At 44.6% G+C, this 25,554-nt stretch overlaps 1 protein-coding gene across 8 annotated transcripts in view; it reads left to right on the forward strand.

The window, feature by feature from the left end:
* The window catches only part of SEMA4D (semaphorin 4D), a 151,516-nt gene that overhangs the window by 71,506 nt on the left and 54,456 nt on the right, over positions 1-25,554 (forward strand). For all 8 annotated transcript variants that reach the window (XM_054986238.1, XM_054986241.1, XM_054986240.1 and 5 more), the window contains one exon: positions 13,654-13,752. The gene's annotated coding sequence lies outside the window, so the exon portion shown is untranslated. The remainder of the gene's footprint in view (positions 1-13,653; positions 13,753-25,554) is intronic.

Below are 25,554 nucleotides of genomic sequence, written 5' to 3' on the forward strand. Positions count from 1 at the left end.
AAGATGTTGGCTATCACATATAAAACCTTTTTTGTCTTGTCTTTTCACTGTTTTACTGTTTTAAACTGTTGTTAAACTGCCCTGAGCTTAATTCATCTGAACAGGGCAGGGCCGGGTCGAGGGGGGAGGAGGGGGTAGTCTGCCCCCGGCGCCGCAAAGGAGGGGGCGTTGGATGCAGCTGCCAGCCACCAGGAGCATGTGGGTGGCATTGCGGGTGGCCTCCCAGCCCCCCGCGCTGCCTTTTTCCTGCCCGGCTGGACAGGGGGCGGCTGGCTTGCAGCGTGCCCCCTGTCCTGCGGGGCAGGCAAAAGGCAGCATGGGGGGCTGGGAGGCCACCCGTGCCATTCGCCTGTCCCGCAGGACAGGGGGCGGCCAGCCACCCCCTGTCCTGTGGGGCAGGCGGCTTCTCAGCCCTCCGCACTGCCTCTGCCAACTCCACAGCAAGCTGGGGCACCCGGCTTGCTGCACGGGCGGCACGCTATGCCTGCGTGATGACGTCACTTCCGTGACGTCATCACGCAGCATCGGGAGCACGCACAAGGGACCGGACTTGGGTTGCCTTGGGCACCAGCAACCCTAGATCCAGCCCTGGAACAGGGTTTTCTGCATGTGCCACCCTTCAAATGGTCAAAATCAACAGCTGCCTGTACATGTGCTTTCTCTGTGGTGGCCCCACTTTGTTGCAATTACTCTGCATCTAGCTTGGGGCTAGCTGGTCCACTGAAATGCTGTTTCAGTCTTAACATTCCCATATAGATTTTGGGTGTACTGTATGCTGTGTGTAATGTTTTAGAGTGGCCTGTAGATAGGTGTTCTGTAACCCTAATGATCTCCCACTTTCTTTCCTTGTCTTGGCCTTTTCAAACACTTAATAGTTTTTGTTAATAGTTTTTGTTAGTCCTAGTTTATTGGCCTATTTCTTCTTTACCTCAATGGGCAGTTTCTTATTTTCATCAGACTTTAGTCTCCCCCTCCTATAGTTTACAATTAAGTGTCTACTGCTTTTGGGCTGTTAGCTACTCTCTGCCATTCCTTCAGCCTCCATGTATTGTCTCCCCACCTAAGCTCTTTTTTCCCTTCTGGCTTTCTCCCAGCTAACAGCTTCCCCAGGGATCCTGTATGTGTCCTGCTTTTCTGTCAACTGTATATAACCCCACTTGTTCCAAAGTCTCATGTGAGGGTCTCCACCACCTGAGGCCTTTCACATCCATCAAAAAAGGTGCCCTATCAGGATTTTGTTGCTCTATCTTTCCTGCAGCCGTTGAACTGTTCAACTTTCTCTGACAATCTATGATGGAAACCTCTTGGGCAGGTGACATTATCATCATCATCATCATCATTAAATTTATAGTCCGCCCTCCCTGTGGATGGGCTCAGGGCGGATTACAACATACGGATAAAAACACATGTATTTTAACAACAACAACATTTGATTTATATACCACCCTTCAGGATGACTTAACACCACCTCAGAGAGGTTTACAAAGTAATTATTATCCCCACAACAAAACACCCTGTGAGGTGGATGGGGCTGAGAAAGCTAGGAGCTGTGACTGACCCAAGGTCACCCAGCTGGCTTCAAGTGGAGGAGTGGGGAATCGAACCCGGTTCTCCAGATTAGAGTCCTACACTCTTAACCACTACACCAAACTGGCTCTCCAGCTTAAATAAGCTTGTTAGTGACAGCCAAAATAGCTTCTAAAGTGTTTATAATCTCTCTCACTCTCGCTCTCTCTGCACGTCTGTATGGGGACAAGAGCTATACCTCCACATAGGTGTTCTGGTTCATTTTCTCATTTGTAGGAATGGGTTTTTTAACTCAGTGCTCTTAAAATACTTTTTCTGGTTAAGTGTAGTTGTCAGAGTGGTTCTGTGGCTGCCTACATTATTTGCTGATACATATATATTTATAGTTAGCAAGACTCTGGGTTGCAAATATTGTGTTATTAAAGTTCATACAAATTTTAAATATTCTAGAGCATTTCTTCTGTATAAAGTCTATTTTTAAGCTTCTCGTTTCTGGAGCCGCCTCCCCAAATGCCTGTTTTTTCACCAGAGCTTTTATTTAGACAGTGGCTTGAAATTAACAAGCAGTAGAATCATGTGGCAGTCTTTTCTAACCAAGTGGCATAAACAGGAAGTAAAATGAGTGTGGGGGTTTATTTAATATTAATGCTTTAATTGCTTCTTAGAGTTTCATTTACTTGTATACTTTTGTCCTGGCTCTCTTTGAACAAGGCACAGTAAAGATGTAATAATTCCTTCTTTTATATTGGAATTCAAAGGTTGCTTTAATTTATATGGGCAAGCTTTTTAAAAAAGTTTTCTTTGATGAGTGCTATTATGCTATTCTATTTAAGTTGTTCCAGGCTTTCAGTCATTTATATTCAAATTGAATTCCCCCCCCCCCCAATCCCTGTTGGTGTATTCACAGTTGCCAAAATAATTAGCAGCTTGTTTTTGTATGCTAATGGTAAGATGCAGAGTTCTTAACTGCATGACTGCATGTGTATATGTGTGGAAAAAGAAGATCTACAGAAGTGGAGAAATAAGAAAAGCTTCTTGTTACATTTGGATTTCAAAATCATAGCCATTGAAAGGAGAAAAAGATATGCCTCCAGTTAAAAATCACATATGAGGGCATCCTACAGACCTGATGTGTCACTTAAATATAATACACCACTTGTGAGTAGGGGTGTGCACTAAAAAAAAATCTGTATTTTTCAGATCCGAGTACCCATAATACCATATATATTCAGTGTTCTGGATGTTAAAGTTCAAAAATAGTGATTTAGTATTTGGCTCCAGGTTTTATTCAGGAATCTGAATATATTTGGCTCCATTTTTCTCTTTGTGGGAACCTATCTGAGGGGCTACAGGGAACGTTTTTTGTGCAAACTCCACCAAAATTGCAGGAATCTAGTTCTTTCTGGCTGCTACAGATGCTGCCCTCCCATTTCAAGAATATTGGACCAAAGGGTCCAGTTCTGTGGACCCCTAAACAAGGTGCCACAGGCACTGTATTGTTTCGTATGGGGGAATAGTCCAAGCTGACTTTCAAACAAAGAAACCAAATGCACAGGGACAACCTCTGGCCAAAAACCAATTCTAATGCAAGCTGAGCCAAGAAAGCCCAACAGAACCAATGTCAAACCAGAGAATCTCAGCAGAACCAGAGTGAAACAAGGGACACTATTGCAAGCCCAGCAGAACCAGTGTCGCTCACAGAAGCCAAGCAGAACTGAAGGCCAATGTGGTAACAGACACATGCAGCAGAACCACCAACCTGGGTCAAGCCCTGGCAAAGGCAAGCAAGAACACACACAATAGTAACCTAGTATAAGATCCCTCTCCCAAGAAAGGCCTCAGAAAGCGAGGAGGAGGGATAATTTTACATAACCCAAGTTCTTCTCTCTCAGCCTATACTGTCAGTCACTGGTTCAGATGTGCCTAGAGAAAGAACCACAGAAGCTGCCCTTCATCACTAGCTCTCCTGTTCCCTCACACCCCGTAAAGAAGAAAGTTAATACAAGTGCAACACCACAGCATGTGCAGTAGCTTTATTCTGGGTGCTTCTGTGTTTTTGCTTCTGCTTGTTTTAAAAGATTGACACATCCTGTCCTGCAGGTTTTCTATCCAAGTTTTAACTTTGGGAAGAACTCTTTTCTCCACCACCCCTACACAGACTGAGAGGAATCAGGCACAATACGAATGTGGTCATTTCACTCACTCAAAGTCCAGAGCTGGAAACTGAAGAGTGGCAAGCTGACCTTAAGAAAGACCAACTGTTCAACTCTCCAAGGGAGCAGGCAAGTGTGATGAGGGCTAACAATTTGCCCACACGAGAGAAGACGGAGGGCATGAGATAAGGCTCGACAGAGAGAGCTGGCTAGGCTACCTCTTTCTTGTCCTAGTAGTTCAGAGGACAGGTGTTATGCAATTCACAGATCTCTAAGATGTAGTCCCTGACTGTTGCCTCCACCAAATCCTAGCCCATGTGCCTCAGTTCTCAGAGGAGCTGAGCACCTCCCTGATGGCCACCATGTCAGGACTGGCTGTGAGGGACCCTGCCGAGAAGGGGAGGTGCAAGGTGCAACAGCAGAGCTGCTGTCCTCCTCTTCTCCCTCTGCTGGCAGCATGCCCCTCTTGGCTGTTTGCCAATCATGGGTCTAACCTGGAGATGGAAATATGTACTCTTTTTTAAAAGCCTTATTTAGGGTACTGTTATTTTTCTAACTATAGTAGCAAGAAGCTTAATTCCTCTTTGAGAATCAAGCAGTTTCCTTCTTGAAACCCACTAATAAAAGTCAGCCTTAAGATTAAGAAAGTAGGAAACTAAATTCAAAAGTTCCCTTCCCCAATAGGGCAAAGATAACCAAGGAGGTATAAACTCAAAAGCAGTGCATCTGCCCAACCAAAGCACTGAAGAACATTTATAAGGAAAGAAAAAGCTTGCTGCTTTCCCTTACCCCCCAACCCAACACCAGGCCAACCTCTCTCCCACCCCAAAACTGGAAAAAAGATTTTTCAAACCAGGCAGCAGTCGTCTTCTGGTGGTCCCAGGCAGCAGAGTAATCCAAAAGGCACAGAATCTCAAAGGCAATGGTAATCCAGAGACAGACTTCCAGAGAGGCTAAGAGCACTCAACAGCACACTCTCCTGAAATCTCACTCTAAAATGGAGTCTGCTCTGAGCCAGGTCTGCTTTTATGTTCTTGCAATAATTTGACAAAGCCTCCCATCAAAGAATCCCTGTGATTGGCCAGACAACTAGAGGCTCCACCAGTGCCACATCCCATGGTCACTCACTTTCTCAGCTTCCCCTCCCTCCTTCCTCACTCCCCCTCCCCTGTGCCGCCTGCCCTGGGGAAAAAGCTCAGGGAAAACAAACCTGAAGCCAGCCAGCTTTAAAATGGCTAGTTCAGCCATTCCTGAATAAACCCAAATAATTCAGGTCTCTTCAGTATACTCGAATTTATTCATGTGTGCTGAGTGTACCTGAATAAAAGCAAAAGGAATTATTCGAGTATATATTTGGCTTGTGAATACTGCATCGCATGTTCCTACTCGTGAGGCTTCTTGCTGACTGTCCTGGAGAGCTAAACACCCTTCCTTCTTCGTGTGGTTTGCATGTTTGGCATTGATGCTGTAATCAGTCCAGTGATATATGAATTAGCTGGAATTCAGGGCAGGCCGAGCATAGAATGGTTTTGTACAGTTCACATTTTATGGATAACATTTGTATTCATGTACCAGTATTTGGTCTTGCATAATGTAGCTGTATTTTATTTATTTATTTTATATTTCAATTTGTATACCGCCCATCCCCAGGGGCTCTGGGCGGTGAACAGTTAAAATCAATAAAAACAAGATATCAATGTATTAACCACATGCACATTAATATCAATGTATTAACCACACACACAACTTTCTTCCTAAGCAGATATGTCTCAAAAGGGAAATATGAGGAGTTTAATTTGGATTTTATTTAAAATGCGTAACATTAGCTAGAGATTCAGTTCCCATTGTGCTAATATGTGTGTCAAATATCCTTGCAAACTATGAATAGTGTTTTATTTCTAGAGTATGATTACTGGGCAGGCAGAAAGCCAGAGGTGGTATTAAATGATAGAAGGCAGGCTATGAATAAAGCAATAGAGTTGATCTCCCCTGTACTTTGTTGCATGGAGGGCAGAGTTCAAATTGATAGAGGTGGTGGGGCTTCTTTGGTACTGCTACAGGCACATTTTAGATGTTGTGCTCCTCCTAAATGACCTTTTTTTCTAATAAAACTAAGATGCTCCATCCACAGTTGATGGATGGGACTATCCTTTCAATTATTCACCATATCAAAGAAATGCTGCTATTCACTGTAAAGGTCACAGATGTCCTCGTTGAAAGTGTTCAGTAATGCAGGAGTAGTACAAGGTCTTGAAAAATTAAAACATTCCTTTACAAAATTGCATAGGCATAGGTTGATTATGATGGCGTTGCCAGTCATGATTTATATAAGGCAGTACCTAATTTGGGGTTAGGACAGAGAGCTAAACAAAGTCTAGTAGTCTAATAAAAAAAATCTTGGAAGTAACTGAGGTCTATTGTAAATCAGTTGCTAACTCAGGCCACCTAATCACCTGGATTCATGCTATGGCAACATCAAAACTTGACTATTCCAATGCACTGTACATAGGTCTCCCATCTAAGTTAACTAGGAGGCTCCAATTGATGCAAAATGCTGCAGCTCGACTGTTTTCAGGAGCAAGCAGGACCATGAACATGACCTCCATTCTGCAGTCACTCTATTGGATGGCTACCTATCAGTTACTGTGCTCAGTTCAAGGTATTGGTTATCACATACAGAGCTCTTGGTCTGACATACCTATGGAACTGCCTCCCTCCCTATGTTCTTCCATGGCAGCTTTACTTATCTGAACAGTTTCCTGCAGGTGCAATCAACAGCAGGCCATAACAGCAGGCCATAGATGGGCTTTCTCTATGGTGGCCACTACCCTGTGGAACGGCCTACCCTGTTCTGTTTCAGCATTTCTTTAATTCTGTATTGGATCCTTGCTAATGCTGTGTCTTTGTAAATTTGTATTTATTTATCCTATGGCATTGTTTATGGAAATGTCCTTGACACTGTTTGGAAAGTCCTTGATACTGATTGTAATAATCTCACACTATGTAATCTGCCTTGAGTTTTAGGGCCAAACTACAAGTGATGAATGACACTTGAACGGCAAGTGTATTCCTCCCTGTTCACTTGCCCTCCACTCAATCCACTTGCCGTTCAAGTGTCATTTGTCACTTGTAGCTTGGCCCTCAGTGAGAAAGGCAGAATGAAATGACATTAACAACAACAACTGCATTAAGCATGAGTTGTTGCATCATAATAGGAAGGATTTCAGATAAAAATACAGAGCTCACCCATATCCTATGGAAGTCTGTCTTCTGGCTCCTGTGTATTATTTAACTAGTTATTGGATGCTTAAAGCATGAATTTTGAGTCTTTTCATTGTACAGTTGTCTAACAATGTGATTATTCATGCAACTAAGCACAGCTACTTAGCACACAAGACAAAATGCAAAGCCCTAGGGTGCAAATTGTGGCTAGACTGTCTTTCTTTTAAAAATGCCTTGAATGTTTACCCGACGTGCTTCCTATTTTTCAGGTTGCCTTTTGTAGCTGGAAGCATGGAAACTTCTCTAATGTTACGCATTTACACTGTTGTTCACACCCTTTATTCATTCAGTGGAAGACCTTCATTATGGCATGTGTGTGTTACGTGCTGTCAAGTCGCCTCCGACCTATGGTGACCCTATGAATGAAAGACCTCCAAAACATCCTATCATTAACAGACTTGCTCAGATCCTGCAAACTGGAGGACGTGGCTTCTTTTATTGAGTCAAGCCATCTCATTTTAGATCTTCCCGTTTTCCTACTGCCTTCCACTTTCCTTAGCATTATTGACTTTTCCAGAGAATCTTGTCTTCTCGTGATATGACCAAAATGTGATACCCTCAGTTTTGTCATGTTAGCTTCTAGGAGGAATCCAGGCTTTATTTGATCTACAACCCACTTATTTGTCGTCTTGGCTGTCCATGATATCCGCAAAACTTTCCTCCAGCACCACATTTCAAATGAATCAATTTTCTTCCTGTCAGCTATCTTCACTGTCCAACTTTCACGTCCATACATTATGGTATGAAGGGTGTGAATTAGCATGTAGATTTTGAAAAATTAAAGTAAATTAAGGGGATTTTAATCTTTTCATTAAAATAAAAAAAAAACCTAAAAGAAAAATTCCCATGACAGACAGTGGTAAGAATGGCAGTTCTACCAGCTCACTTGTGAGCCTGCCACTTTGAAACTTTAATAACATTTGAGACTCTGGATGCAGTGAATGCTTAGAAGTATTTCACATTCATAATTAGTGTATAAAAATCAATGATTTTTTTTAAAAAAATAATAGGTTTGTTTTTATTCAAATCTGATTTTGTTAGATTTTTCCTCAGAAAGCATTCTATCAATTTAAAGATAGATTTCTGTTTAAAATACATTATAGCCCAAAGGTTTTTTGGTCTGGAAATAATAATTAATTAATTAATACTAAGTAATAATTAAAATAATTAAATCAAAGGATTAATTTTAATCATGTAGTATGAGACTATATATTCATATAATGTTTAAAAAATTCTGTAGATGGATTTAATTAATTCATACATTAGAGATCATGGTTTTCCAGAGGTTTCAGTAAGATTAGTTTTGGTAATTTTTCTGTCTAGAGGATACCATCACAGATGCTTGGTTTTGCAGTTCTCAAAACCTGTGAAAACCACTTCTTATCAGCAAAAATGTTTTGAAATAAACATAATAAAGTTGAGAAAGAGACCTCCATTTTATTGTTCCTCTGCAAACCTATGGTACGCAGAATCAACCCCTTATCTCTTAAGCTCTTAAATTTTAACAAGCTCAATGAATAGAAGATTATATGGGGTGGAACAGATTTGGATAAGGAGATGTTAAAAGCTAAGTGTGAAGAGAGATGGGCAAGCAGTACAGATGAAAGTGAAACTGAGCAGAATATTCCAGAGGTGATCTTTTGGAGGGAACCTAAGATTTATCATATTATTCTCTCCCTTAAAGCAAAAACCTATAATAGCAGCAAGCTGTAAAAGAGACCGAGTTTGGAAATATTTTGTTTAACCATGTTAGTTAACAAACATGGATGTTTAAGAAAATTCAAGAATACATATGCTGTATGATGTTATTGTTAATGATGATTTTTCTCCTTCCAATAAAGTATAGTACAAAAGTTGTCCACTTTAACTTACTAAACTGGAGATAATTCATCTTGCAATGATTTCATAATTATCTGTTTCAAATGGTAAATAACCAAACAATCATTAGTTTTCTAAAACTAACCTGAGAAGTTATTGTTCTAAAAATGAAATCTTCATCTGGGTTGTAAATATTACAACCATGATTTAAATTGAATCTTACTGACTAGTGATTTAAATCAATTTATCTAGATTTAAATCAATTTAAATCAAATCCACTCCGTTTTTAATGTAACCAGTTATCATAAACACAGGACTAGAAAGAAGTTATCACAGTATGGCATCGTCTTCTGAAAAGGGCTGCAATTTGCTTTCTTGATGTTTTTCCCTTTTCTTCCAATGTATTTATTATATTTCTGTTTTGCTTACTTATTTCATTGCCAATAAATATCTCATTAGAATTGAAAATGTATTTAATCTAGTCAGCCGCACACTTGAATAAGACTATCAATGTCAAGGAGAGCAGGAATACAAGTCACTCATGATTTACAGAATTTAAACTTTCATTTTATGCAAAGCTGCTTCTCCCTAGTCAGACAGTGGGGAAGACATAATTAATTAAGCAAGCTAGATACTGCTAGCTTGCTTATAGGGAATGAGAAGAACGCAGGGCCACCTGCCGTATGATCAGTGAAAGGCCTGATCTGAATCTTAGGTGGGCCAGGCCCTGACTACCTTCTTAGAATGGGAAGTGGTACCAATGGTAGTGCAGAGTGCTGGCTGTTCTGTGAACTTTTTAAGAGAGGATGCCCATGTCACATGGTAAAGCAGAAAGAGAAACTGCAAAGCTCCCAGAAAGGTTCTCACACCATACAGTCAATGCTCAATACCTTAATGTATATGCCAGAATTTTCAAAATATTCTATATATTCAAAAAATGAACATAAACAGTTCTTTACAATTATACATCATGAGTACAAAGAAATACAACGAGCCAATATAAACACACTCAGCAAAGCGTTCTTAGAAAGGAATAAAGTCTCAATTCATTAAGAGATCCATTGGAGTGCAGAGTGGTGAAATGAATGAGGCAGAGTACATCACCAGGAAGTCCGTGAAGTTCAAAGATACCAGTACTCTCAGATTTGTGGGTTGGTGCAATTCTTTTCCCGTATTGTGCATTTCTCTCACACGAAAATCACACGGATGTTCGTAGTAACTCTGCCCCAAAGCGCCCTACAGACTGTTTGGCCCTGTCTGTTTCACAGACACTGTGCTTCCTCATGGGCGGTAAATCAACCTGGACCCCAAAATACTATAAATAAACATTGATTTTCCACAAGACCCTACGAGTCATAATAAACAGTTACTCACAATGTATTCTTTTTTCAAATGCTCGGAGTGCAATAATCAATGGCTCACTTGGATGGAAAATGCCTCTGTAAAGAGACAAGGCAACATACCCTCCTATTTAAAGCACATGCTCTCCCAAAGTCTTAAAAGGGTATCATTATCTACCAATCAAACATTGCATCATTCCTAGAAATCCCTGTTCAGAAACTACATGAAATTAAAGGTAACATGACAGGTCCAACTCCTGGTTCAAGCCCCAGGACCCAATGTCTGGAGTTCAAAAATCCATCTGGACTCCTTTTGTAACAAAGCTGTCTGTGGGAGTCCCCACCCCCACCCCCCATAGGTCACTACTTCCAACATTGCATAACACGGGAAAAGAATTGCACCAACCCACAAATCTGAGAGGACTGGTATCTTTGAACTTCACAGACTTCCTGGTGATGTACCCTGCCTCATTCATTTCACCACTCTGTACTCCACTGGATCTCTTAATGAATTGAGACTTTATTCCTTTCTAAGAACGCTTTGCTGAGTGTGTTTATATTGGCTTGTTGTATTTCTTTGTACTGATGATGTATAATTGTAAAAAATTGTTTTATGTTCATTTTTTGAATATATAGAATATTTTGAAAATTCTGGCATATACATTAAGGTGTGAGAAACTTTCTGGGAGCTTTGCAGTTTCTCCTTGTGGTATACTCCCAGTTTCTTGCCCTTTGGTTTTGTGTACATGGTAAAGCAGGGCAAAATAAGAGTAACTTATTTAGTTGAACTTGAACAGCACAAGCAAAAACATGAAGGTTGTTTTCTCACACTTTTGGAGGAACTGAAGATAGTCTTGGAGACACTTTACCTGCTTTGATGGAACAAGTGGCACAACCTACTGGAATTAAGGCAGATGTCATTTGGTGCATCAAAATGTTTGGTTTGATGGATTTTAAAAAAACGAATTGAATTCTAGTGAATTCTGTATTTATATATGTTAACATCTTGGGGGAACCTATAGGTCAAAAGTAGGATATGAATCGCACACAAAGAAATGTGGCATGTTCTCAAGGAGTAATGGAGACACTATAGCTGCTGCTTCACACAATACCATTTTATAAAATTGTATATATAATATAACAAACAGACTCAGAAATGCTTCTCTTCTACTGCGCAGCTTCTCCCAGAGGCCATGAGACAGATTCCAGAGTGGAGTTTTCAGCCATGTTAATGCAGTGTTGCTGTTGTTTCAGATCTGTGTTAGTAAATAGTGTATGGAACTAGCAGGTAGGTTGTCATTTGTGTATGTGGAGCAAGACATTTATTAAAAAGAGTAGGATAATAATTTATTTTAAAAATGTAAATCGCTTTCATTCTTTTCTTAGTTATTCTTTCATTCTTTCATTTCATAAATACTGAAACTTGAAAAAAACTCAAAAAGAGAATGATGGACATCTGGAATAATGTGACCATATGCGTACTTATATCAATGCATGTTCAGAATTAATAATTCCTTGTTCTGATTCTGCACACGTTGGATAATGCACTTTCAATGCACTTTATCAATAATTTGAGGTGGATTTTTTGTTCCACATACAAAAATATCTGTTCCAAATTATCTATAAAGAGGATTGGAAGTGCATTATCCAACGTGTGGAATCACTCCTGGATTAGTAGCCAGAGCAAAGAGTCACTTAGCAATTACCATTCTTTTCTTAAAAGCTGTGACTTGGTTTGTAGTAACTTTTTTCTTTCTTGTCCTGCGTTCTGTGCAACACTGAAGACGTTAGTCCTCCAGGCTGCAGCTATTTCATACTGTTTACAATCTATCCTGTCATGAATTAATGCAACCAGATACCATTGTAGGCAGTCCAAGAACCCTTGAAGCATTTAATAGTGTGATTATTCCAAAAAGCTCTGTTACCTGTGAAATAGCTTAAAAATGCTTTGAAAATTCCACCTTAAATCTAGTTTAAAAGCCTTGGTAGGGTAACATTGCAGACTTAATTACAAATTAAATAGCTTTAAAAGCAACTGGCAACAAAAGCATCCCACTCTAAAAAGGCTTTTGCTACATTAGATCATTACAGCAGTTGATGTTTCAGCTTTGGTCACCAATGTCTTAGGAGAGGTACATAACTGAAATTGAGCTGCTAGAGATGGAGTCATTAACTTTTATTGGATTCAGGGTTTTCTCCGAATGTATTCATGATGTTGCTGTTTTGTTCACTTCTTATTCCCTTGTTGCTACACTATATCCGGTACAGCTACAGACTGTTCTTTATAGGTCTAGCTTAAAAAAATTAAACAAACAAACAAATTGTGTTGCCTGTTCCTTGGCTTTATGGTGATTCTGCATTTCTTTATAGCATAGATGCCCTCCCTGTGTGTGGTGCCAAGAACAAAGGCTCTTGATTACTAACTGGTTACAGAAAACTGTATAATAAATGATGTGTTTACTTAGAATGAATTACTCTGTTGTTAGAATCTAGAACGTATTTCAGAAGACGTACTGCATCTCACAACCTGCTCAATGCAAATCATGTATTAACTGGGATTGTCGGTCTGGTTGCGTCTGCATGAGGCTTCGTAGGGTAGGGGGGTGGGGGTGGAGAGTGTTTGTGCTGTATAAGCCACTGTGCATTGAGTTCAGGCTGCCTCTTGCTCATTTCTACAGCAGAATGAGACCCTCTGGCAGAACCAATCCAGGCTGCATTTTTTTTTGCACAACTCAAGGTTCAGCATCTGCATAAGGTTGCTGAACCACGGTGTGACTACTTTATCTGGGAGTTTATCCCAAGTGTCCAGGTTATCTAATGGGATGCAGGGTGAGTCTCTTACAGGTGTAGCTTTATTCTGTACTTTGCAGAGTACACTTTTCATCACTGTATCATATCAGACAGGCATTTTGGGATCTGAGGTGTGGACTTCAGTGTCAAGAGGTGCCACTTCCAGGCTTGCATGAACTCTGGCATTTCTCGCTAATAAGTACTAAATTCAAATAGTGATGTGTATTGAGAATTTTGATAATAAATATCCTTTAACAGGGCTTTTTTTCAGCAGGAACGCGGGGAAACGGAGTTCTGGAACCTCTTGAAAATGGTCACATGGCTGGTGGCCCTGCCCCCTGATCTCCATACAGAGGGGAGTTTAGATTGCCCTCCATGCTGCCGAGCGGCATAGAGGGCAATCTAAACTCCCCTCTGTATGGAGATCAGGGGGCGGGGCCACCGGCCATGTGACCATTTTCTCCAAGGGCAACCCACTGAGTTCTACTACCTCTTTTCCCAGAAAAAAAGCCCTGCCCTTTAATATCAGAAATTTTTTATAGATCAAGCAGGTTCTGTTTCTGTTAAGAAAACTGATTGGTTTGATTTCAGTTTTGAAAAGAACTGAAGTGATAACACTTAGTAACAGAAAACCTTTATCTAGCACTGTATCAGCAATATTCTATTTCTAAAATAGAGATGAATATTTTAATGAGAATTCTGTTGATTTTTTCTTTTTTTCTTTTTGTTTGGTTTAATCACAGTACTGAAGATTCCTGGGCTAGTGTTGAATTATACAGAAAGAAGATACGTTGGGTAGCTCATTCCTGATGTAAAAAATGAAAAATTCCAAATGGTCACAGGTACTGTATTATATTATTCTTCCCACCCCAAATTTTCTTTCTTTCTTTGTCTTTGTGTATATTTCTCACATGCCAAATAAGTGAATTAATTTATAATAGAGAAATTTAAGTGGGGATTCCTAATTTACTTCTACTGGTGATGCTGAACTACCATCATGATGTAAAGTATGTATTAGACATAGCTCTTGAGTCCAATATTCTCAATGCATTTTGAAATGAGTGAGACCCCCTCCTCCCCAATCGATATTTCCCATCTCTGTTTCAATTGGGAGATATTTCATTTGAATACACACTCTTGTGGTGAAAGAGATGATACTTACTGTTATCAGGACAAACAATCAGTTTATTGCCTTTTGCTGGGTTCTTAGGATCATAACTTAGCCATGTGTGAGTCTACATATTATTAAAATATGATACATTTTGTAGTACAATTTAGTTGGATACCAAAGACTCATGAGTGCTTGAAACTATACGGGTCCTCAGCTTATTTTGTGCTCCATTTTCATGTTCTACACTCGTTTTCCCCTTTCTTATATATTCTTGCTGATCTCTTACTGTCTCCTGCCCCCGTACCTTCTCTCAATACAAGTTCTACAAATGAAAATCAGTTTCTGTGTTTATGGAGGGTTTGGTGTTCCAAAGGCAGACAAATTTGTCTTTGTGTAGAAACATATGCAGTGATCCTCATCCAGTAAAAAGATGGTTAGATCCAGATTCTCCTGACAACTTGACCCTTAGCATTGAAGAATTTCCAGTTTAATTGCAAGTAGTTTACTGATTTATAGAGTAGATGCTATCAAACACCGTTACCATACATCTCTCTTCCCTCATGCTTTTGACCATATATGTAAAAAATCTTCCACTAATACTACAAAGTGCTATGTCATTTATGAACCAAGTTTTCATCTATGGTCTTCCTGTGCAGTCCCACATGGGACTGCGCACGCGCAGGCCTGCCGATACCGGAGATTTTAATAGCTAAACACCACCAGGGGGCGCTCCCGCCTCTCAGCGCGCATGCGCGGCCGCTTTCCCGCCGAAACGGACCTTAAGAGGCGGAGCGCCCCTCACATACCCTCAGTTTCTCTTTCGCCGCCGATCGTTGAGGTTTACAGCTTTCTTCGTTTGCGATGTCTGAGAAGGCCCTGTTTAAGCGTTGCGAGACCTGCAATCGTAAGATGACAAGGTCGGATGGCCATTCCATTTGTTTATATTGCCTTGGGGAAACTCACAACACTCAGGCGTGCAAGCATTGCCGCGCGTTTACCCCAAAGGCCAGGGCGGAACGGACGGATCGTTTGCATGCCTTTCTCTGGCAGCGTGCGATGTCGGTCGAGGACCCTCCACCGAAGTCTTCGTCTGCTCCGTCTGCGTCCTCTCGTCCTCCTGTACCTTCGGGTTCCAAGACTTCTCGTTCTCAGCCGTCTCCGAGTCGCTCGGAGTCGAGGTCCGAGAGGATCCCTTCGGGTCGGAGTTTGTCGGAACCGACCGCTTCGGTTCCGAGACATCTAGCAAGTCGACCTCCTTCGATCTCGTCGGCTGTCTCGGCTTCACCTGCTCGTGGCGCCCATAGAAGTTCGACTCCGTCGGTTCCGAGGTCGACTCCGCCAACTCAGACCACCTCTACGGTTCCGATGACTTCGGATCCTTCTGTGAGACCGAAGGCCGTTCCTGAAAAGAAAAAGAAGAAGCATAAGCATTCCAGTAAGCATGATAAGGCAGTGTTGGAAGGCTTACTCACCTCTTCCCCGTCGGTTCCGGTCGACTCCGCTCCCGTCCAAGTGGAGCAGCAGGCAGAGGCGAGTGATCGTCCGCAGTCCAAGACTCCTCCGGACCGGGTGGCTCAGGAGGACGATGTCATTCTCCTCGAGAAGCCTCTTACCCCTTCCGGTCGGGCTCGATCGGCCTCGTACGAATCGGACTCTATTCAGTCGGCTCGGAGTCGATGGAGTCGGTCTGCCCGTCGCTCTAGCTGTCGGACCCCACGGTCCTATCGGAGCCGATCCAGGGAGAGTCGACATCGAGATGATCCTGTCCCTCGTTACTTTAGTAGGGAGAGTTCATACTACTCGGACCGGCATTATAGAGGTGCTTCGTTGTCTCCCTCATTTCGAGTCGGTTCCGATGTTGGCTATGACCCGTCCCGCCTCCCGTCGGATCGGGTCTCTCCACGACCCCGGGCCCGTTACAGTATTTCTCCTCTGTCGGAGTCACCTGAAAAGGAGATTGGGCCATCTGATGAGGCCTCGCCCACTGATGATTTTCGGGCCTACAACGAGTTGCTCCAAAGAATGGCGAAAGCCCTGGACCTTGAAGTGACTTCCACTGAATCTAAATTTACTGATAAGATATTGCAACATATCTATTCGGGTTCTACTCCCTCGATTGCCTTTCCCCTTATAGAGGGGTTTGCTGATCTATGGAAGAAGCTGCAGTCTCGACCTGCGTCTGCTACCGCCACTAATCGGAAAGTGGAGAGCTTGTACAGAACCAAGGACGATGCTCATCCGTTCCTGGCCGTTCACCCTCCTCCATCCTCACTTGTCACCGAGGAGATGCAAGCTCGGCCTCGCCAGGGCTCGCTATCGGCTCCAACTGACAAGGATAGTAGAAAGATCGATGCCTTGGGTAGGAAGTTGTATACTTCGGCTACGTTTGGCATCAAAGTGGCAAATTATGCCGCAATGATGGCGGCTTATCAGCTGTTTTTATGGAAGAAGGTGGCGTCTTTTCTTCCTAAGCTTCCCGAAGATCAGCGCACTCTGCTTCGGGTCATTCAGGAGGAGGCTGTTCGTCTATCCAGACACCAAATTAATGTTGGGAGAAGTATGGCTGACACTGCGTCTCGATCACTTCTCTCCTCGGTGGTACTGCGCAGGTACGCATGGCTTCGCACGACCGCCCTGCCAGTTGAGACAAGGAACAGGGTTGAGGACCTGCCGTTCGAGGGCACCACTCTGTTTTCAGAGGAAACTGACGAGTTCCTCTCTAAGAAGAGGACTGACCGTTTGACAGCCCGCTCGTATGGGGTTCTACACCAGCCGTCGCAGCAGCCTTCTCGCCCATACTATCGCTCCTTCCAGCGTGGCAGACAACACCGCTATCAGCCCTATCAAGGGTATGCTTACCAGCAGCGCAGGAGCTACCAGAGCCCACAATCTGCCTTTCCCAGACGAAGGCAGGGCCAACGTCCCAAGCCTGGTTCCCAACAGCATCAGGCCAAGGACCAGGACCAATTGCATAAGCAATTCTGACAATCACAGGGACCTGACCCCACATTTGGGGACAGGCTTAATGCTTTTTTGGATGCCTGGTGTTCAATTTGTTCCGATGTTTGGATTTTGTCTATTATCCAGTTTGGTTATAAAGTTGAATTTCTTGGTTTACCTTACCTACGTCTCCCTGTGTTTTCTTCTGACCCCCCTCGTTCAGAGATCCTGGGAGAGCTCTCAGCCCTATTGCAGAAAGGGGCTATAGAGGAGATTCCGGTTGCTTCAGCTGGTTTGGGGTTCTATTCCAACCTGTTTTTAGTGGAGAAGAAGGATGGTGGGCTTCGGCCTATCCTGGATCTTAGGGGTTTGAATAAATTTATACGAGTTCGTAAATTCAAAATGGTTACTTTACAGATGGTTTTGACCTTGTTGCCCCAACAGTCGTGGTTTGCAGTCCTGGATCTGAAGGATGCGTATTTTCATATTTCAATTTTCCCTGAACACAGGAAGTTTTTACGTTTTGTCTATGGGCAACGTGTCTTTCAATACAATGTTTTACCCTTTGGGTTGGCCACTGCACCTAGGGTGTTCACCAAGTGTGTGGCAGTAGTGGTGGCTCATTTACGCCTCCAGGGCTGCCAGATCTTTCCTTATCTGGATGACTGGCTCTTGGTTGGTGATTCTGCTGACTCTGTGTCCAATCAGGTGTATCTCACCTTAAATTTATGTTTACGCCTGGGTCTTTTTGTTAATCAGAAGAAGTCCAAGTTGACCCCTGTGCGCTCCATCCAATTTATTGGAGTGGTTTTGGATGGTGTTCGGGATGCAGGCTTCTTGCCTTCAGAGCGTGCTGCAAAAATTAAGAGGCTTATTTCGACCCTTCAGAGGTGTCGTTTCCAATCTGTTTGCTTTATCCAGACCCTTTTGGGTTGCATGGCTTCTACTACGGCTGTGGTTCCGCTGGCCAGGTTATTTATGCGACCCTTCCAATTGTGGTTCAATTCAGTATTCTCACCGGCCCGTGATTCTCAAAATAGGAGACTTTCCGTCCCTAGGGGGGTGCTGTCCTCCCTGGAGTGGTGGCTGGATGATGCTAATTTATTTAAAGGGATGGAGTTTGGTTTTCACCAAACTCATCTGTCAGTTACTTCCGATGCTTCCCTTTTCGGTTGGGGGGCTCACTGTGCTGGCCTTTATGCCCATGGGTTATGGTCTGAATCTGAACGTGAGGAACATATTAATGTTCTTGAGTTACGGGCAATTTTATATGCATTGATCTCCTTTACAGATGTCGTGCGGAACAAGTCCGTTCAAGTCCTGACCGACAACACGACGGCGATGTTTTACATCAACAAGCAAGGTGGCACGGCGTCTGTGGCTCTCTGCACAGAGGCGATGAGACTCTGGAAGTGGGCCATAGATCATGCTGTCTGGCTGCATGCAGTTCACATCCCGGGGGTGCAGAATTCCATGGCGGACCACCTGAGCAGGCTCCACAGGGAAAACTACGAGTGGTCCCTCCAGGACAAGTATCTCGCCCCTATCTTCTCGGAATGGGGGACTCCGGAGTTGGACCTGTTTGCGACTGTGGAAAATCGCAAGGTCCTAGCTTATTGTTCCAGAGGAGGAGTAGGCCCAGAATCAAGTGGGGACGCGTTTCAGTTAAGTTGGTCAGGTCCCCTGTGTTATGCCTTCCCTCCGTTCCCGCTTCTGGCACGGGTCCTCAGCAAGATCCAGAGGGACAGAGCGTCCGTCATCCTGGTGACCCCGTATTGGCCGAGGCAAGCATGGTTTCACTCCCTTCTGAGTCTACAGACTCAATCGATCCGTCTCCCGGTGGTTCCCGATCTCCTGACCTGCGGGGGGGGTTCTTCACCACGACATCAGGAGACTCAAACTCACAGCGTGGTTGATCAGGCCGGGGCTGCCTTCTCCGAGGCTGTGACTAATGTTCTCTTAAATGCTAGACGTTTGTCTACCAGGCAGTCTTATGCCCTTAAGTGGGACAAATTTTCTGTGTGGTGTAGTCGCAGGGGTTTGGATCCTTTTGAGTCCACCCTTTCTGAGATTTTGGACTTTTTGTGGGAGGTAAAGCAGGAGGGTTTGGCCAACTCCTCAGTCAAGGTTTATCTGGCAGCCATCTCTGCTTTTCACCCTCCAGTGGATAGAAAGTCTGTTTTTTCCCACTATTCTGCCAAACTATTTTTGAGGGGATTGAATAATTTGTTTCCCCCTGTGCGGGCTTTGGTCCCTCAGTGGTCGTTGCCCCTGGTTCTGACTCGTTTGATGTCTAAGCCGTTTGAACCCTTGGCTTCCTGTCCGCTTCGTTTTTTGTCCATGAAAGTGGCCTTTTTGGTTGCGGCTACTTCAGCCAGGAGGGTTGGGGAGCTAGCAGCGTTATCTTGCGAGCCCCCTTATTTGAAATTTCACCCTGAGAAGGTCGTTCTTCGTACAAAGGTTGAGTTTTTACCTAAAGTAGTATCCCGTTTTCATTTATCTCAGGAATTGGTTCTGCCGGTTTTCTTTCCGACTCCGGCTTCTGAGGCAGAGGCGGCCCTTCATTCTTTGGATGTTCGCAGGGCCATTTTATTTTATTTAGATAGGGTAAAACCATTTAGGATTGACTCTAATTTGTTTATTTGTTTTGCTGGACCGAAGAAGGGTAACCGGGCTTCGGCTCAGACTATCTCTAGATGGGTGGTCCAGGCTATACTGACCTGTTATTCTGCTGCTAACTTACCTTGTCCTTTGCAAGTGCATGCCCACTCCACCAGGTCCCAGGCGTCGTCAGCGGCTCTCTTCAGAGGTGTTCCACTCCAGGACATCTGCAGGGCGGCGACGTGGGCCTCGGCGGATACCTTTGTGAAGCATTATGCGCTGGACATCCTAGATAGAAAGGAGACAGCGGTGGGCACAGCAGTTCTGCACTCCATCTTTGAGTGATGCTTTGGCGTCACCTCCACCCAGGTATTTAGCTTTGGAATCTTCCCATGTGGGACTGCACAGGAAGACCGTAGATGAAAAACAGGTTTTACTTACCATAACTGTTGTTCATCTAGGTCTTCCGTGCAGGCACACATGCCCTCCCTCCTTCCCCGCTAACTCTCTTGGTACTTACCTTGCAGGGGGCGGCGAAAGAGGAACTGAGGGTATGTGAGGGGCGCTCCGCCTCTTAAGGTCCGTTTCGGCGGGAAAGCAGCCGCGCATGCGCGCTGAGAGGCGGGAGCGCCCCCTGGTGGTGTTTAGCTATTAAAATCTCCGGTATCGGCAGGCCTGCGCGTGCGCAGTCCCATGTGTGCCTGCACGGAAGACCTAGATGAACAACAGTTATGGTAAGTAAAACCTGTTTATATATGTGTGCACATGCACACAAACATGTTAATAAAAACAGCATAAAAATAATTAAAATTAACAAACCAAAAATCCATGCTTTAACATGAGATACAGCACCTGCACTCTTTCTTCTCTGTAAAATTTACCTTAATGATATGAATGTTTAATGATACAAATACATAAGAGTTTGGGAATATAAATGCTGTGATTTTAATTTTCATAGTATTTTATTTTAAATAAGAGGGTTTTTTGGTTCCTGTCTTTTATTGTTGATGCTTATGTAGTATTTCTAATCCCAAGGAACAATCTGCTTCTTGTTACCATGCTGCTGATGTTTATTATTTCATTTTTCCTAAATTCAAGCTGGGAAACAAATATCCCTGTTTCTTACAACAGAGTGCTTTGCAGATGTAATCAAGTCTAGACCCTTTGTAGAACCTTGCAGATTCAGTGTTGGTAGTGGTACTGTTGCAGTTCTGTTGAGCTTAGAATGTGACCAGATTGTGATTCCCGAATCACAGGTTCATAGGCAATGATTTAGGAAGACTGAAGCAGCAGTAGGAAATGTCTTCCACAGCACACACATACAGAATATTTTCTTACATTTCATTTATCCATTTGGGTGAGGGCAGCAGTGGCACAATAAGTGTCTATAAAAACTGAGGTAGCCTAGCTAGTACCATATGAATGTTGGGGTGGGGGGGAAAGAAGTGGAGCGGGAGTGCTTTCCAAACAAATTAACAGTAATTGCTTGTGACGGATGAAAAATACTGCTGCTTTCCCTGACAGCAGAAGCAGTTCAGCTAAAAATCATTAAAATCCTCTATGTGTATTGAACTTTATAAGTCTTCAGAAAAGCTATTTGTGGCTTTGAAAACCAAATAATTAAACAGTTATAATGCTGGAATTTTATTTGGTAAAATATCCTGCTGTAGTCACTTTACTGAAAAGGCTATAGTACTTACACAGTAATATATGATATAAAGAATATTTGTGGGCACCTAATGTCTGTCAGGATAGGATACATACCTTTGAGACCCCTTACCCATCTTGACAGACAGCTCCCCAAGAATTGAGGGCCTTGTTTTGGGAACTTAAGCAGCTTACATTGGTAGAGAACATTTTGTTTTCTGTCATCTGTTACCAAGCTTGTTCTACTGAACCTGCGGGTCCAAAAATGAAAACTGAAATGGTTGATTAAATCGTAAGAAGACAAAGAAGCTACTACATTGTTTTTGAGAATGTAATAGCAGATGAATTGTGTGTTCCCACTGGACTTTAAGTTACTGTTGGATAATCATCTATTAATTTACTACTGTTTCCCTTGATGTAAATGAGAGATAGCAGCTTGCATCTAGTGAGATCTGCTGGGGGAGAGGCTTTCTCACTTCCACTGAATTTCTGATACTTCACTGTCAGTCAGCATGAGCATGGGGGGTTTATCCATATACGGATTTTGTTCCTGGGGATCAGCAAACCTTCATGAACTGCATATTTGGCAAAATGGGAGTATGTTGTGGTAAAGGCCAATAAGCAGAAAAACGTCCCCTTTCCAGTGACAAAAATATCCTTTCTTTGGAAACAAGTGGAGGATACATTCCTGTGTTGACAGTCCTGTGTTAGTGTGTAGAATTATTTCTGTCTTTGTGGATATAGACAGGCTACCATTTTCTGCAGTCTGCATTCTCTAAATGTACAGGAATATAGTAGCCTCTTCTCATTAGGAGAATGGAAAAAAGTAGTAGCTTCCACCCACGTTAAAGCACCATAAAGCACCAGATATTTTCCAGTGTCAGTTCCAGGAGATGTCCCCACTTACAATTAGGGGTGTGCAGGGCCAGGTCAATTTGGGTTTCCTGCTTCGGGTTTACCCGAAGCGGGGAAAAAAATTGGGAATACCATAATTCCAAAGCGGCAAGATGCTTCGGAATTATGGTATTTTACTCACTTCGGTATGCTCCATAAATATTCGGAGCATACTGAAGCAACTCCCCCCCCACCTCCCCCCCCGGGGCAACCCCTCCACCCCCCACCCACTTACCTTGAGCTGGAGGGAGACGGGGAGCAAGATCAGCTGAATGGCAGTGGGCCGCTGCCGCCTGCGGCGTTGCTCAGTGTTGGCCGTGGAGGCAGCAGCATTGCTTGACCGTGGCGGTGGCTGCGTCGCTCAGCGGCAGCCATGGTGGCGTCGGCGTCACTCGGCGGTGGCATTGCTTGGCGGTGGCAGCCTGGAGCCAGCCAGCTCGTCTTGCCGCACCGCTCCCTCCACGGCCCCACGGGCGGCAGGGAGGGCTGGAGCCATCGCCAACCGCGGGGCCAATGTAAGTGGGGGGGCTGTTTGGATGGTGTTTAAAGGGCCCCACCACTGCTTGCAAGCAGTGGGGGTGGCCTTTAAACTAAGCCCAGAAGCTTTCCGAGGCATTCCGAATGCTTAGGAAAGCTTTTAATTCGGGATTTCCAAATCGCTGTCCCTGAGTCAGAAATCCCGAATCTTTACAGATCGGGTCCAATTCGGGAATTTTCCCCGAATCGGATTTCCGAATCGCACACCCCTACTTAAAATTAGAATACACTCTGGGCTGCTAACAATTCTGGGCTGCTGCCCTTTTCCTGGATAACACCCTGTTAGTTGGACCCACTCTTCTTTGGTAACCTGCTTAGTCCACCATGTCTAGTTGGCTTTTTTACTAACTGAATGGTGGTCACCTCACATTGGAGCAAAAGGAAGACTATGCAGCTGACATTCACTTGCGGTTCAAGAGCACCACATGCCAACATTTCTGGGAGCAATCAGCTATCCTTCAGCTTGTAATTAAAATTTACTAATAAAGTGATTTACCTTAAAGCTTATTTACCAGGCATGGAATCTGTGGTTCATCTACGGTCTTCCTGTGCAGTCCCACATGGGACTGCGCACGCGCAGGCCTGCCGATACCAAAGATTTTAATAGCTAAAAACCACCAGGGGGCTCTCCCGCCTCCCAGCGCGCATGCGCGGCCGCTTTCCCGCCGAAACGGCTCTTAAGAGGCGGAGCGCCCCTCACATACCCTCAGTTTCTCTTTCGCCGCCGATCGTTGAGGTTTACAGCTTTCTTCGTTCGCGATGTCTGAGAAGGCCTTGTTTAAGCGTTGCGAGACCTGCAATCGTAAGATGACAAGGTCGGATGGTCATTCCGTTTGCTTATATTGCCTTGGAGAAACAGACAACACTCAGGCGTGCAAGCATTGCCGCGCGTTTACCTCCAAGGCCAGGGCGGAACGGGCGGATCGTTTGCATGCCTTCCTCTGGCAGCGTGCGATGTCTGTCGAGGACCCTCCGCCGAAGTCTTCGTCTGCTCCGTCTGCGTCCTCTCGTCCTCCTGTGGCGTCGGGTTCCAAGACTCCTTGTTCACAACCGTCTCCGAGTTGCTCGGAGTCGAGGTCCGAGAGGATCCCTTCGGGTCGGAGTTTGTCGGAACCGACCGCTTCGGTTCTGAGACATTTGGCAAGTCGACCTCCTTCGATCTCGTCGGCTGTCCAGGCTTCACCTGCCCATGGAGCCCATAGAAGTTCGACCCCGTCGGTTCCGAGGTCGACTCCTCCAACTCATACCACCTCTACGGTTCCGACGACTTCGGATCCCTCTGTAAGGTCGAAGACCGTTCCTGAAAAGAAGAAGAAAAAGCATAAGCATTCCAGTAAGCATGATAAGGCAGTGTTGGAAGGTTTACTCACCTCTCCCCCGTCGGTTCCGATCGACTCCACTCCTGTCCAAGTGGAGCAGCAGGCAGAAGCGAGTGATCGTCCGCAGTCCAAGACTCCTCTGGACCGGGAGGCTCAGGAGGACGACGTCATACTCCTTGAGAAGCCTCTTACACCTTCGGGTCGGGCCCGATCGGCCTCTTACGAATCAGGCTCGGTTCGGTCGGTTCGGAGTCGACAGAGTCGGTCTACCCGTCGCTCTAGCTGTCGGAGCCCGCCGCGGTCCTACCAGAGCCGATCCAGGGAGAGTCGACGTCGAGATGAACCTGTTCCTCGTTACTTTAGTAGGGAGAGTTCATACTACTCTGACCGACATTATAGAGGTGCTTCGTTGTCTCCCTCATTTCGAGTCGGTTCCGATGTTGGATATGATCCGTCCCGCCTCCCGTCGGATCGGGTCTCTCCGCGGCCCCGGGCCCGCTACAGTGTTTTTCCTTTGTTGGAGTCACCTGAAAGGGAAATTGGGCCATCTGATGAGGCTTCGCCCACTGATGATTTTCGGGCCTACAACGAGTTGCTCCAAAGAATGGCGAAAGCCTTGGACCTTGAAGTGACTTCCACTGAATCTAAATTTACTGATAAGATATTGCAACATATCTATTCGGGATCTACTCCCTCGATTGCCTTTCCCCTTATAGAGGGGTTTGCTGATCTTTGGAAGAAACTGCAGTCTCGACCTGCGTCTGCTACCGCCACTAACCGGAAGGTGGAGAGCTTGTACAGGACCAAAGATGATGCTCATCCGTTCCTGGCCGTTCACCCTCCTCCATCCTCACTTGTCACTGAGGAGATGCAAGCTCGGCCTCGCCAGGGCTCTCTGTCGGCTCCAACTGACAAGGATAGTAGAAAGATCGATGCCTTGGGCAGGAAGTTGTATACTTCAGCTACGTTTGGCATCAAAGTGGCGAATTATGCCGTGATGATGGCGGCCTATCAACTGTTCTTATGGAAGAAGGTGGTGTCTTTTCTTCCTAAGATTCCCGAAGACCAGCGCACCTTGCTTCGGGTCATTCAGGAGGAGGCTGTCCGCCTATCCAGACACCAGATCAATGTTGGGCGAAGTATGGCTGACACCGCATCTAGATCGCTCCTCTCCTCGGTGGTACTGCGCAGGTACGCCTGGCTTCGCACGACCGCCCTCCCAGTGGAGACGAGGAACAGGGTTGAGGACCTGCCGTTCGAGGGCACCACCCTGTTTTCAGAGAAAACTGACGAGTTCCTCTCTAAGAAGAGGACCGACCGCCTGACAGCCCGCTCGTATGGGGTTCTACACCAGCCGTCGCAGCAGTCTTCTCGCCCATACTATCGTTCCTTCCAGCGTGGCAGACAACACCGCTATCAGCCCTATCAAGGGTATGCTTACCAGCCGCGCAGGAACTACCAGAGCCCACAATCTGCCTTTCCCAGACGGAGGCAGGGCCAACGTCCCAAGCCTGGTTCCCAACAGCATCAGGCCAAGGACCAGGACCAATTGCATAAGCAATTCTGACAATCACAGGGACCTGACCCCACATTTG

This window comes from Eublepharis macularius, chromosome 8, assembly GCF_028583425.1.
Source record: "Eublepharis macularius isolate TG4126 chromosome 8, MPM_Emac_v1.0, whole genome shotgun sequence".
Lineage (NCBI taxonomy): Eukaryota > Metazoa > Chordata > Lepidosauria > Squamata > Eublepharidae > Eublepharis > Eublepharis macularius.